Genomic DNA, 15,482 nt, shown 5'->3' with positions numbered 1-15,482 from the left:
TGTATTTATAGTCATTGGGACATCACTGTTGGAGTAACAGTGCCTGTGAGTAATCCGAACTCACATCTTTCCTTAGTTTAGTCAACATTATAATCACAATGTCATTCAGTTTTCATATATTCTACGGAGTACTTCTTTGCAAACTAAAATACAACCCTTTTGCACAGATTTGTCATGAATCCAATCAGCCAACCTTTAATGAAGTTTTCATGGGAGATATCCAATCATCCACACGAATGTACTCCCTCCGTCCCAAAATAACTGTCTCAACTTTGTACTAGCTCTAATACAAAGTTGCACTAAGCCTGAGATACTTATTTTGGGACGGATGCGATTTTACGTCTCCTCATCATCTTGGAACGCCTTAGCCGATTAGGCAGTCAGCATGTGTCAGCTATTGTTTGATGTTATGCACACTGTTTCAAGCCCTTGGCCATTTCAACTGAATGAACTACTATTGCTTGATGCTGACCACTTCTTAGTTTTTGCGGTTTATTAGGCATTACAATCTATGTTTTGCTTCACTTTCCTTGTTACTGAGCTTGACAAGAGTGTCAATGTGGGTGGTGGTTTGTATGTGTTTAAGATGTTTGGTACAGTGTAGCTTCGTATTGGTTCTATTTTTCCAGCAATGACCTCTAACTTTGCTCAATTGTATATTGTTGATTCTTCTCATGAGTCGCAACGTAGGTTAGATTTTTTACAACAAATAACTAAAGACAATAGAAGACACATCCAAAAGAGCTTATACATAGACATAGACAAAATAAGTCACGAGCACAACCGATTATCAACATTCAACACCGTGATGATTTGGTTTCCCAATAAAACACACAACATATTAGACTACTCGAACACACCATACAACATGCATGCGCATACAGCTAGGACACCTAGCTAATCACCGGCCACACTAATCACAATTAGCTTAATCCTAGTTGCATTAGGATACAATTATTGCCAACACAAGAGCTAATTGTAGCAGAGAGTGATCCGATCTCCCGCAGGGAAAATTGCGAACCCAACCGGTAGAATAACCGTGTCCCCAGCAATGAGAACCACCTTAGCCCACCCACCCATGCATGCAAAGGTGGAAACTCTTGCAAAGACGAAACTATCAAAAATGCATGTCAAGGAGAGGAAGGAGAGAAGATTGAACACTAGACCGGTGAAGAGCGCCCCTCGGCAGCACTTGACAGTTGACGGCGGAAGCTCCTTGAGAGTTTTCTTAGATCCTATCATCCACATTACAAGTGTGGCGTAGAAGACCTGCACCGTGCAGCATGCCAAGGTGGCGAAACATGCCAAACAACAGGACATGCGCCGACGGTGGTTTCAAGTAATCGACCTTCATGCCGGTCGTCGCGATGCCAGCCAACAAGGCTGTGAGGCATAGTAGCTGGCTACCCACGACCCCGAAGCTGCCTGGAAAACACAATCAATTCGTCAGAATAACAAGATAAACAAGTGCAGTCCTCATGAGAGGTAGTTTATCCTCATCCCAGACACGGATCGGCCTAACATCAAGAATCAAATAGTTGTTGGAATGGTCGTGAATGCTCATCTAGACTCTACTTTCTCCATGAATGACCAAGTGGAGGTGAATTTTATCCGCAACTAAACAAATTTTGATAGTCACAACGTGAGCTCTTAAAATAAAATTTTCTGCAGAGTTTGCTCCGAAGCTCGGGGCAGCGCCCCCCCCCCTGCCTGCAACCTGTACTATACAACAGACAAATGTGGCCACATCCATGGTGAGCCATCCCAGCGGTGCACAAAGCAAAATCAGCCCATACATCTTTTGGCATGAGACAAACCAGCCCATACACCTCTTTTTTAAGGAAGAACCTTCCAGGAGAGCCCACCACACCCATTCAGCAATAAACAAAACATGTTTAAACAGACCAAGCAAAGGAAGAATAAGATCGGATACATCCTAGAACACTTCCACGCACACGCATCGCCCCAACAGAGAAGGTAAAAAAGTTCAAAAAGCCCAGAAAAATAGAACCCTTACGGGCCTAGTCTTCTTAGTATACACCATCAAAGCTCTTGGTGGATACTTTTGGAACAAAAATAGGTGGATATTAAGCAACAGTTTTGGAGTTATTGACAATGAATGCTTTGGTTGCATATAGCTGCTGCATATGCCGTAAACAGACAATATCATGGAGCCAGCGCTACAATCCCCATCTGGAAAGTACAATTGGAGCACAATGAGTTCTCAAAGAATTACCACCTTATTGCTAGTCCTCACGAGAGGCAGTTTGTCCCCATCCGCACGGATCCGCCTGACATCAAGAATCAAATAGCTGTTGGAATGGCCGTAAGTGCTCATCTGGAGTCTATTTTCCCCACGAATGACAAAGTAGTGGTGAATTTTATCTGGAACAAAACTCATTTTGATAAGTCACAATGTTGCAGGTGTATTCTTCAGTTTTGGGTGACGATAACTCTAGGTTGTACATCTACGCCACTGTAAGTCCATACTATGTATACAAACTTAAATAGTTTGATTGGTAATATAAGAGTGTTTAGACCACTACTTTAGTGATTTAAATGCTACTATTATACTTATTAGTTTACCGAGGGAGTACTAGCATAGTTATTTCTTATCCGGGCGAACTGCTAAAATGAAGGATTCCAACACATGCCTACAGAACGATGGCGACGTGAATTCGCACTGCTTGAATCATGACTGCGGGTTCATTCAGACAAACCACCAGTTTGCACAAGATTCAGGGACATGATTCCAATCCAAGGTTGGCGGCGACCTCTACTTCGTCGCGGTTACGCTCTACAGGCAAACCGGTTGTGGCAGATCAATGACGCTGCCTCCATCGCCTACTACCTAGGCAGATCACGACGGCCACGGTTGTGGCAGGGCAGAGGGCTGCGCTCGATCCGGACGGCACAGTGTGCGCCTCACGCTCTGGGATGGATGCCGGCCGGGCTGCTGCTGCTCGCGCTCCAGGATAGAGGCCGGCCGGGCTGCTACGGGCCTCGTCGCGCGTCCTGTGTGTGCGGCTAGGCGTCGTCTATGTGTGCGCGGTTCAGCGTTGGCATGAGGTTCAGAGTTTGGTTTAGAGTGTGGTTGTGCGTGACCAGCTGCTGCTGGCCAGAGTAGTGAGATTCGGGTTCGGTTGTGTGTGTAGCTGGCCGGCGTCAGGTTCAAAGTTTGGCTAGCAACTAAACCTATTTATACTAATGTTTGTTGTACTGCTGAATTTGTTTAGCTAGGAATAAAGATCAGATTCCGCTACCCGTCCCCTGCGTCGCCTCTCTGGCGACACGGGCGGAAGCCAACAACTGCGCCGCCGGACTCCTTCCTCGTCCCCTCCCTTCCCACCACCGTCACCGGAGGATGCCGCCGGGCTAAGCCCGTGTGGCGGACGGCGGTGGCGGGGGGCGCTTGTTGCCTGGATGTGGCGGCTCCCGGTGGGGGAGGCTCGGGCCCCTTGGCTGCTCTGCGTGATAGCGTTGTCTCGGTGGGCTTCCGCCGGCGTCTCTCCCCGGCGAGCCAGGTGTGGGTGGCGCCCCCCTTCTTCTCCGATGGATCTCGGCGTCCTCCTCGCATTCGACTTCGGGCTGGCTCCTGGCGGCTCTCTCAGCAATCCGGTGGCTGCAGCTCGTCAGATCTGCCGGCTGCGACCGGATCTGGCTCTTCCACGGTGGTGGGAGGCTGTGCCAGCTTGGTGCTTCGGGCTGGTGGTTGTATGTGGTTGGGCAGTGCGGCTGGCGCTGCGGCTTCGTTCCTTTGGGCTCGGTGGCTGGCCCTAGCAGCTTTCGGGATGGTGTGGCAGTCCTCCCCCCGGCTCCGGTGTTGCGAGGAGGGTCTGTGGCTGTGTGGTGGTGCAGCGTGAGGTGGGTGCCAAATCTGCTGGTTCTCGCAAGCTTCGAGGTTTGAGGTGGCCCTGCGTGGCGGTGGCGTGACCGCTGCGTCAGGTGTGTGCGGGTCAGCGGAGGTGTTGTCGGTCTTGGTCGACTGCATGGAGGTGATGGTCTGCGCTGCTTCAGGCGAAAGGCTTGCCGGTATTGTCGGCCACCGCCGGCGGTGCCCGTGGGCGTCGCTATCCTGCTTGGAGGCACCGTCGTGTTATGCGCAGCATCTACTTCTGGATCGAGCTCTTCAGGTGAAAGCCTAGACACGGTTCAGTCAGGCAACGACGTCGTCCTTGCGGCGTTTCCTCCTTTGGGGCGTTGCTTTGAAGACAGGTGATCCCTCTTTGTGCTTCCCTTGGGCTGGACGCACACGGCATCACGGTTGGCTGGTGCCCAACCGGTGATGCGAGATGTTGGCGTTGCGACTCGTGCGGCAACAACGATGGTGGCGCGTGGAGCTGGGTCACGGCTCGTCCTTCTGATGTCGGCGGTCCGGTGCGCCTATGGGTGTGCCTATGTTTGCTTCTCGCTGTGACAAAGAAGTCAGAGCTGCTCATGGTAGGGCCCCTGCAGTAACAATGACTCAATGAGGGCGGTTTTAGCGGACGGTGCTCTCCGGAGGTTGCGATGGACTAGGTCGGTACGAGGCTTGCAACTTTCTCCCATGAAGCGCATCAACAAAATTGGAGCTGTCGGTCTTCGACATCTCGGCCGATTGTTTGGCTTTGGCCGATGAGGTCCTTGGGTGTCGTTCGTTCGGAGGGGTCTTGACGGGTCGTCAGCGCCAATGTCGGAGTCGCCTGCTCAGGGAGAGGTGACGACGATGACATTGCAATCAACCTCGACGGTGTCCTCTCCTCGGCGGTGTGTGTGGTTTTGTCGGTGCCTGGTTGGCCGATGTGCCCTTTGTGTGGGCGTGTTGTGACGGTTTTCGCCCGGGTTCCTGTTAATTAACCGGGTAATTCTCTTCTGCTTAATCAATAAAAATGGCAAATTTTTTGCCTCGTTTCAAAAAAATAGCTAGCAACTAAACAAAGAGATTATGCTACTAGACAGTTAAAATGAAGAATTCCAAACATCTTGCCAGCAGTACAATAAACATCAGTATAAATATTTGAATCGATTGCAGTATTGTTTGTTAATTCGGTAGCTTATGTCCCCTGCAGCTGCACAAGACATGTACTGCACCATGAACATGAACACCACGTACGCAGGGAACGTGAAGGGGAACGAGAGGGTCCAACTGATGCCGCCCGTTGACACGGCAGAGATCCCTTGGGTCAGCCTTGGAAGCACCACCGAGAGGCGTAGAACCAACATCCAGAACGTCCTGAGGACCAACCGGTTGATGTCGCTAGCTGCGAAGATCATCTGCAACAGCTTCATGGAGATGGAACCTGACGCTCTAGCTCTGTCCCGAACGCGCTGTCGTTGGCCCACTTGTAGCGCCGACGTCGCGGTCGGCCGGACATTTACTGCCAGAAGACCTGAGCTGCCTCGCTTGGCTCGACGCGCAGGCCCCGGCTTCATCGTCTACGTGGCCTTCGGGAGCTCCGGCGTCTTGGACGCGACGCAGTTCCAGGAGCTTGCCGACGGGCTCGCGCTCTCCGGTCGACCGTTCCTGTGGGTCGTCCGGCCAAACTTCACCACCGGAGCCACCGAAGGTTGGTTCGACGCGTTCAAGCGCCGCGTCGAGGGCAAGGGTTTGGTCGCTGCAGCAGCGCGTGCTCTCACACCCCGTCGTCGCCTGCTTCGTGTCGCACTACGGGTGGAACTCGACCATGGAAGGCATGCTGCACGGCGTGCCGTTCCTGTGTTGGTCGTACTTCGCTGACCAGTTCTCCAACCAGAGCTACGTGTGCAACGTGTGGGGCACCGGCATCAAGCTTTGCCGAGACGAGCGAGGGGTTGTGGCGAACAAGGAGATCCATAGCAAGGTGGCGCGGCTGCTCGGCGACGAGGGGGTCAAGGCGAGGGCTGCCACATGGAAGGACAGGGCGTGTGCGAGCATTGTAGAGGGAGGGTCCTCGCATCAGTGCCTTCTCAAGCTTGTGAATTTGCTAGAAGAGCAGGGATCCCATCCCAACACTGCGTGAATCACGACACCAGACATCGGACGGCTCCGAACATCTACGTCAACAAATATAAAAAAAACTCAAAACGGCTTAGATTTAGTTTTATTTTATATATAGTGAGGTGGTGAGCAAGGCATGATCTGCATCCGTGTTAGAATGATTTTTTTTCATGTTGGGAATTGCTACAAGAAGACTGTCCTATGGCATTTTGGTATTTTTGAGTTAATAGAGGTGTTCTTTATCAGAAAAAAATGGCCTTGGATATATCAAAGTGGAATTTTATATTTTTCTCTAGAAGATCTTTATCATATTTTTGAGCGAAATTTTGTACAATTAACAGAGCATATGAATTAGCTATATATTGTGAAATTTTACCTCTCTAGGCAGCCGTTCGAAAGCGCAAGGGGACAAGCTTTTATGTTGCTGCTTGGTCTAACTCTAATTCCTTTAGAGAGTGACTACATGACTAACTACTGACCATGGCCGTAAGATCAAGATTTTTCTCATCGCCTTTACATCTAGCCCTAAAGTCTTCTAGGACGGTTTGTCGGAAGTGATTTAGAAATCTTTACGCCTCTCTCTCTCACTCACTTTTTCTTTCGAGTTACTGTAAAACTTGTTGGTGGTTTTCAGTGAGAAGGCTCGTTGTTTCAAATATATATATGCCTCGTATTAGAAATGGCAAATTAAACAAATAAAAAGACAACAATATAGTTAACATTTCTGCTTTTTTTCTTTCAAAATGGCACTTATCATGCATTCATTAAGAATATAAGAGTTGACCAGCTAATTAAGAAAACCAAGCGAAAACCAGATTGCCCAGTTGATCATGGAAAATTGGGCGAAAACCATCACAACTGCTAAGCGGCACACACAAGATACCCCACGCACATCACTTCAAAAAGGGCCTCGTCGGACAATTTATGCCTCCCGCCGGCGGTGCCGCTAAACAGGTGGATCCCGGTTCTTGCCGGCAGGAGGGCTCCGTTTTTATATTTCCTTGAGTTTTGCTAAGGTTTATGTTATGTTCAGAAGGGCAAGATGACGGCAGCTCCTTTAGATGGAATACGTTTTTCCCTGCCTAGCCACCATCTCGGTGGTGCGTCTAGCGTCTTCGGAGGGCGTGTGGATGTAGAATTATATTGAATAATTGTTAATGCAATATTGTGCCGGTACAAGAAGTATATATAAGAGCTAAGCCGCACCTGACCTAGCGTTATTACAAACCGAGTAGGAGTCATAATCCTAATACAAGTTGTATTCTAACATCCCCCCGCAGTGTCAACGGTAGGCTCGACGACGTTGAGACTGAAACGAATGTCTTGAAATGGAGTAGTCGTCAGGCCTTTAGTAAAGATATCAGCAAACTGAGCAGAAGTAGGCACGTGGAGAACGCGAACTTGACCGAGAGCCACCTTCTCTCGAACAAAATGAATGTCGATCTCACTATGCTTGGTGCGACGGTGTTGAATCGGATTCCCTGACATGTAGACAGCTGAAATATTATCACACTAAATAATGGTAGCTTTCTCAATAGGACGGTGCAACTCCGACAGCAACTGGCGCAACCAAACCGTATCAGCAACCGCATGAGCCACAGTATGGTACTCAGGTTCAGCAGACGAGCGGGAGACCATAACCTGCCTTTTTGAAGACCAAGAAATCAAATTGTTACCAAGAAAAACACAAAATCCGGATGTGGACCTACGAGTATCTGGACAACTAGCCCAGTCTGCATCAGAGTAAGTTGTCAAGGAGGTGGAAGAGGATTTGTTGATATGAAGACCTAAGTCTAGTGTGCCTTTGAGATGCCAAAGAATACGTTTGACATGATTGTAGTGTGGAATACGAGGATCATGCATGTATAAACAAGCTTGTTAGACAACAAAAGAAATTTCAGGACGAGTGAGAGTGAGATACTGAAGTGCACCGATAAGACTACGATAAAGAGAAGGATCGGAGAAAGGATCACCGTCGGCAGAGAGTTTGGAACCTGTATAAACAGGGGTACGGGAAGTTTGATAATCAAGCATACCAGCACGAGAAAGAAGATCCAGAGTGTACTGACGTTGAGACAAGAAAAGACCAGAGGAGTCACGGATAACATCAATACCTAAGAAGTGGTGAAGAAGACGTAAATCTGTCATAGAGAATTCGTGGCGAAGAAGAGAGATAATATGATCTAAAAATTGTTGTGAGGAAGCTGTGAGGATAATATTATCAACATATAAAAGAAGGTAAGCGGTGTTGTTGTTGTGATGAAAGGTGAAGAGTGAAGTGTCAGAACGGGAAGGGGTAAAACCAATGGTTTGAGCATAAGTAGGAAAGCGTTGGAAGCAGGCACGTGGTGCTTGTTTAAGACCATAAAGAAATTTTTGAAGAAGACAAACACGATTAGGATAGGAGGAATGTTCGAAGCCAAGAGGTTGTTGACAATAGACTGTTTCTTGAAGAGAGCCATGAAAAAAAAGCATTTTTGACATCTAGTTGATGAATTGTCCAGGAAGAAGAGACGACGATGCTAAGGACAGTGCGAATAGTGCTGGGCTTGATAACTGGAGAGAAAGTCTCATCATAATCGATGTTGTGTTGCTGAGAGTAACCACGGCATACCCATCGAGCCTTATAACGTGCAAGACTCCCATCAGAATTAAATTTATGGTGAAAAACCCATTTGCCCGAAACGATATTTGTACTGGAAGGACGAGGAACTAACTGCCACGTGTTATTCTGCAGAAGGGCATCATATTCATCTTTCATAGTTGCGGCCCAATTAGGATCTAGGAGAGCTGGTTTGTAAGATTTGGGTAGAGAGGAAGGAGATAGAGATGCATGAAGATTGAGACGATCTTTTGCAGGTAAATGGAACCCGGACTTGGCACGTGTGCGCATGGTATGATCGTTAGTCGGAGCTGGAACGCGAATAGCATGAGGAGGAGGGGTGGGGGAAGATGTGGTGGACGTGTCCGGTGCAGCAGAGGAAGCGGACGCGGGAGATGGCGGTGAATACTGCGGCGGCAGGAGGTCTGCCACGATAGAGTGTAATGGGTTTTCCTCCGCTGGAACAGAGGTGATGACAGAAGTGGTCACGGCAGGATCCGCTACCGTGGTAGAGGATTCGGTTGGTTCCTCTGGATAGGTCGGTGGGTGAAAGAAGGGAAGATGATTATATGACGAGAGGGACTAGTGGGCGGCGTGGGTGAGTTGGGATCTAATTGTTGATGCTCGGAAAAGGGAAAAATGTTTTCAGCGAATGTTACATGACGAGACACATGAACACGACCACTAACAAGATCTATACAACGATAACCCTTGTGCTCGTTAGAAAAACCTAGATGGACACACGGGGTAGAGCGTGGGGAAAGTTTGTTAGGAGAAGTGGAGTAGGAGTTTGGAAAACAAAGACAACCAAAGACGCGAATGTCGAAGTAATTTGGATGAGAGAGAAATAAAGAGAAGTAAGGAGTAGTTTGTGGGTTAACTTTGGATGGAAGAATATTGAGTAAATATGTGGCCGTATGGAGGACCTCAGCCCAGAACTTCGGAGGCATAGAAGATTGAACAAGCAGAGTGCGAATGATGTCATTAAGAGTACGAAGAAAATGCTTGGCTTTGCCATTTTGAGGGGAGGTATAAGGACCGGAGAAGCGCAAGAGAATTCCATATTGTAGAAAGAAATTTCGATTTTTAAAGTTGTCAAATTCACGATCATTATCACATTGGATGAATCTTATAGGGAAGAAAAAGTGGACCGGGACATAGCGTTGAAAGTTAAGAAATATATTATAAACGTCGGATTTGTTGCGTAAAGGAAAAGTCCAAACATAATGAGTAAAATCATCAAGAATCACGAGATAATACTTAAAATCAGATACACTTCTTATGGGTGATGTCCAGAGATCACAATGAAGTAATTCAAAATGAAAAGCACTAGAGGATTGAGAGGAACTAAAGGAAAGGCGAACATGTTTTGCCAATTGACATGACTGACACATAGAAGAATTATGAGAGTCTCTATTACAAGGTATTCAAAATTCACTAAGAAGTGTGGATAACACATTTTTATTGGGATGGCCGAGACGTTGGTGCCACAGAACAATAGAGGCGACCATAGATGTTGGAGGAGCAGCGACCGGAGCACTATGGAGAGAATATAAATCACCGGAGCTATTGAATCGAGCGATCTCGGCTTTGGTCGGGTAGTCCTTCACAGACAAACCAAAGGGGTCAAACTCAACAGAAACATGATTATCAGTGGTGATTTGGCGAACAGAAATCAGATTTTTAATAAGAGCAGGAGTTGCAAGAATATCACGAAGAAGCAAAGGCTTAATTGGGGATTGGATTTGAGCCTGACCGACACAGTAACTAGAAATAGAAGATCCATCACCGAGAGTAATAGAGGGAAAAGACGAAGGTGTGCAAGAAGAAAGCAAATTACTCGATGCAGACATGTGACAAGAATCACCGGAATCGAAAATCCAATCTGTACCTGAGTTCCCTTGTGCAGCAAAGTTGTTCATGGCTTGTAGAAAAGCAGCTAGGTCCCAGCTCGGAGTCGAAGTAGAGGCCGATGTAGTCATGGGAGCTTGCGGGTGTGGTGGCGTCGGCAGTAGGGCCGGCATCGGCGTAAAGAGAGAGACACCATCATTGTACTGCTGCATGTAGGGGGCGATGGAGCACCATAGGATGCATACAGACTGGTGTTGTAGATCGGTGGCGCGTAGGAGGGAGCAGTGCGGTATGCGACCATCAACTGTCGAGGCGCGAGGACGGGCGCGCCGGTGTGAGGGCGAGCACCGGGCTGCCAGCCACCGGTATAGGCAGGCAGGGCACCATATGGTATAGGGGCGGACCAAGGCATAGGCCACGCCTGGACTAGCCCTATCCATGGGGCGCCATCCGGGCGGCGGCGGTGGTGCAGTTGATGAAGCCGGGGGCGCTGCAAGTGGCCACCGCGGCGGGTGCCCGTGTTGCCTCGTTCTTGACGTACTCCGCGGCCGAGTTTGCTCTGAGGATGAACCTCCCCAAATTGATAGAGGATGGCGTTCTTGATGAAAGTGGTAAGAACAAATCAAACATTTTCATTCTTGGTATGGTTAAGATCGACTGAGAATATGGAGCATATTTAGGGAATGTAAAGGGGGAGGGGAAGATCCAAATGATGCCGCCCATCGACGCGTCGGAGATCCCCTGGGTCAGCTTGGCCAGCACCAGCGCCCCTGAGAGGCGCAGAACCAACATCCAGAATGTCCTCAAGACCAACCTGTCGATGCCACTCGCCGAGGTGGTCATCTGCAACACTTCTATGGAGTTGGAGCCCGACGCTCTGGCCCTCCTCCCCAACGCGCTGCCTCTCGGCCCGCTGGCCGCGCCCACGTCGAGGCCGGCCGGGCACTTCTTGCCCGAGGACCTCGCCTGCCTCGCCTGGCTCGACGTGCAACCCCCCGGCTCCGTCGTCTACGTGGCCTTCGGCAGCTCCGGCTTCCTGGACGCAACGCAGTTCCAAGAGCTCGCCGACAGGCTCGCGCTCTCCGGCCGGCCGTTCCTGTGGGTGGTCCGCCCAAAGTTCACCACCAGACCCGGGCAGGACCGGTTCGACCTCGACGCGTTCAGGCGGGTGCGTGGAGGGGCAGGGGCTGGTGGTGGGGTGGGCGCCGCAGCAGCGCGTGCTCTCGCACCGCTCCGTGGCATGCTTCGTGTCGCACTGCGGGTGGAACTCGACCGTGGAGGGCGTGTTGCACGGGTGCCGCTCCTGTGCTGGCCCTACTTCGCAGACCAGTTCTGCAACCAGAGCTACATGTGCAACGTGTGGGTCACCGGCGCCAGGCGCCGGCGAGACAAGCGAGGGGTCATGGCGAAGGTGGAGATCCAGAGCAAGGCCGCGCGGCTGCTCGGTGACGAGGGGGTCAAGGCGAGGGCCGCGGCGTGGAAGGAGGTCGCGTGCCGCAGCATCCGGGAGGGAGGGTCCTCGCATCGGAACTTGCTCAAGCTTGTCAGCTTGCTGAGACAACAATGATCGATCTTTATTCTTTAGAGGGCGTGTACTGTTTCTTTGTCCGATGCACGGGGGAGAAGTCAGCCCTCGTCGGTTATGAACTGCATCGCTAGAGAGACATGCTATCAAATTAAATGGATGGAAGACAGTGGCCTCCCTTGGTTATAGTATTTCTTTGTCTGTCTTGGCTCTGAACTTTGTCTGGGTTGTAATAGGATCAGTTTATAAACGATAACCTGTCGGATGCTTGCTGGTTTCTTTAATAAAAATCGGAGGAAAAACCCTCTTTTGCTCAAAAAAGAAAAAGAAAAATGGATGGCACGGCCTACTTTGACATGGATCTCGCGAGTGCGCGAGAGGCGTTGTGATTGCGGCGGCGACGTGGAAGAAGGCCGCGCGGGTGTGGCAGCATCCGGCCGGGACGGTCCTCGCATGCATGCTCAAGCTTGGCGGTTCGCTAAAGATAAGAATGATCGATCGATCTTTAGATAGAGGGGGTTTCTTTCGCACGCGTCGAAGCGTTCAACTCACGTACGTAATCGTTTTCTTCTCTTTCGATTTCGATCCGAATATGGTAGTGCACGTACGCGTCGAATCAACCCAATTTTTTTCCTTTTTGGAATCGATCGTACGCGTAGCTAGCTGCCTACTGCGATGCGGCCGTGGCCGGTCTCACCGTCACCTACACCTAGTACTGTACGTACGAGTCTCACAAAGAGAATAAGAAATGATTTTCTTTTCCAAGACCAAGACCAAGACCTGCATGAATGCGTGCCTCTCTCCTCTCCGCTCTTTTCTTTTTCCCGCCTCAGTTCCAGTATGGAGAACAAACATCACATCTTTTTCTAACTTGTGGTGACGCAAAGTCAGCTATATATCCTCGATCTCCCTGGCCATAATTTGGACTCTCATCTCTCGGCCGCATGCAGCGGGCCCGTCTCTTTCAACTCCGGTATGTATGTTCGTCCAAGTCGAACAACAAAGATTCCCTCAAAAAAAAAGTCGAACAACAAAGATCACATCTTTTTTCAAGTCTTCCCTATCCAACCATTGCCACAGGATCGCGGATTCCAACAATCCCACGAGCTTGCGTTTTGAAAAAGCAATCCCATGAGCCCAGGCTAACTCCACCGCGCGACCCCAAACGGACGTCCGTTTCGTCCGGATGCTGTCCGTTTGGATAGGGAGATAGGGTCGTGTCCGAGCATATCCTGGGATGCGGTGGCCGTGCATCCACGTTTGCCCCCATTCTGTCTGTGCCTATTTAAAAAAAAGGTTTCAAATGCCAAGCCCTAGTTCATCAGGGCAATGGCCCCAGTTCATCACGCAGGCAACAGAGCCAGCGGCCTACATGTCCATCGCCGACATCAGCCAGCGGCCGGCAACACAGCTAGCCTCCAAAATGAATAGTTGTCCTCGCCGGTAACACAGCTGGCCTCCAAAATAAAAGTTTTTCTCACCGGCACACAGCCGGCCCAGCGGTCGGGCGGCACCCATGCCAGCCTCCCAAAAGAATGGCCACGGCCGATCGGACGACCTAGTTCAAGTCGTCAGCGTCGAGCATCTCCTTCTGTCTGGCCTCGAACCAGGCTTTCGTCTTCTCGCTCATCTTGGACAAGTCCACGCTCATGATCGCAAGGGCCACCTCCTTCGCTTTGGTGGCGGCATTGGTGGCCTCGATGTTGAGGTGCCTCTGCCTGGCCTGTCGGCCTCGATATCGAGCTGCCTTTGCCGGGCCGCCTCCTTCATGTCGAGCTGCCTTTTCCGGGCCGCCTCCTCCATGTCGAGCTTCCTTCTCTTGCCGCCTCCTCCATCTCAAGCTTCTTCCTTTGAAGGTCTAGGTATTGCTTCATTTGCTCGTCCTTGCTTTGCCGCTTCTTTTCGTCCCTCACATCCTTTTTGAGACATCATGCCATGCAAAGTGTCATGCAATGCCATGGATGAGGCATCACGTATGTCGTCAACCTTGGAGTTGGTCTTGCCCCTCGGCCTCTTGCATGCCTCGCCATCTCCACCTTCGGCAAACTTGGTCGTCTTCATGCCTCTCTTCCTTTGAAGTTCACGGTATTGGTCCTTGAACTTAAGGCAATTGTTGATGATCGTCCAACAATGCGTAAAAGTGAATGGCTTGTCATTGTGCCGGGCCTTGAATGGCTCCAAAGATTGAAATGCCTACACCACATGATGAACAACAATTGAACATGCAAACATATAGAAGGCCGAAGTCTCATGGCCGTAGCAAGGAAATGACTAGGATGGGGAGAGCATACCATGTCCCCAATGCCGAGACCACTCACGGGCCGTGCTTCAACGCTCTCAAATGCGGGGCAATACTTGTTGCACTCTTGTTGGATGAACAGCCACCTCTTTTGAATCGAGGTGATGCCACGGTTGCTTGTAATTTGGTAGGGTTCAAACATCTTTCTTTTCATGGAATGTTTTGTGGACTCTTGTCCAAAAAACGATGCCCTTTTGTTGCGCGTCGGTCTTCGGATCTTGACTAATCTCCATCCAACATTGGCAAATCAACTTGTCCTCATCTTGGGTATATGAACCTGTGCGAATGCTCTTCCTCCTCTTTTGTGCTTCCGCTCTTTGGGTGGGCTCGTCGATGAACAATGGCTTGCCACTAATATCAACGTCATTGCCTTCTTCTTCATCACCATCACTTTCGCAATAGATGTCATCATCTTCATGCCACGAGTCACCATGGTTGTAGTCAGCACGGTCGTTGGTCTCTTCATCGGGGACGAATTGGCCGCGGCCATCCTGACTTCGGGTCTCCTCGGGGTCGTAGGCACGGCCCTGCCCATCCTCGAAGATCACATCCTCCATGTACTGGTTGTAGAAGGGGTCGTCGACTGGTGGCGTTGGTGTTGACTTTCCGTCAAACAAGATGCAGGGGGCAGCATGGTGCCCGTGCTTGCTTTCTTAGCATCTCGACGGACGGACGACCACCGCTGCTGGACCCAGGCGTGACGTTGAGGTCGATGACGGCCGAGGGGTGTGGTGTGGACGACGCGATCACGCCAACGTCCGACGACCCCGAGAAAACGGGTCTGGCCGTCGTGCCTTGGCGGAGGAAAGCCGGGCGACATGGGCGTGGTCCGCGACATCGGCGACTGGCGGTGCGGAGGTCGGGTGACCGACGAGCCTGTGCTCGCCGGGCCGACGGCCGTTGCAGGGAAACCGGCCGGACGGCCAATGCCAAGCATGAGGAGGGCGTACGCTTTGTTGACGATGTCCTCCTTCTCGTCGATCGCGGCCTTGCGCCGCGCGGCCTCCATCGCATCGCGCTCGGCGGCGAACTTGGCCGCGGCGGCATTGACCTTGACGACCGTCCTCCTTTTTCTCCTCTTCGCCGATTCCGCGTCCAACTTGGCGATCTCCTCCGGCGTGCACTCCGATCGCGACTTCCTTGGCGCCTTGGCCGCCTTCTTCTCCACCTTTCCAGGCGGGTCGACGGCCAGGCTGCTGAATCTGGCTGGGCGTCGGCCATGGAGGGAGGAGGGAGGGGACGGCGGAAG

At 50.7% G+C, this 15,482-nt stretch overlaps 1 pseudogene; it reads left to right on the top strand.

Moving 5' to 3' along the window:
- Positions 1-631: 631 nt before the first annotated feature.
- LOC119300101 lies at positions 632-12,064 on the top strand (annotated as a pseudogene).
- Positions 12,065-15,482: the final 3,418 nt, after the last annotated feature.

Source organism: Triticum dicoccoides, chromosome 5A, assembly GCF_002162155.2.
Source record: "Triticum dicoccoides isolate Atlit2015 ecotype Zavitan chromosome 5A, WEW_v2.0, whole genome shotgun sequence".
Lineage (NCBI taxonomy): Eukaryota > Viridiplantae > Streptophyta > Magnoliopsida > Poales > Poaceae > Triticum > Triticum dicoccoides.
This window is presented reverse-complemented; position numbering and strand designations above follow the sequence as displayed.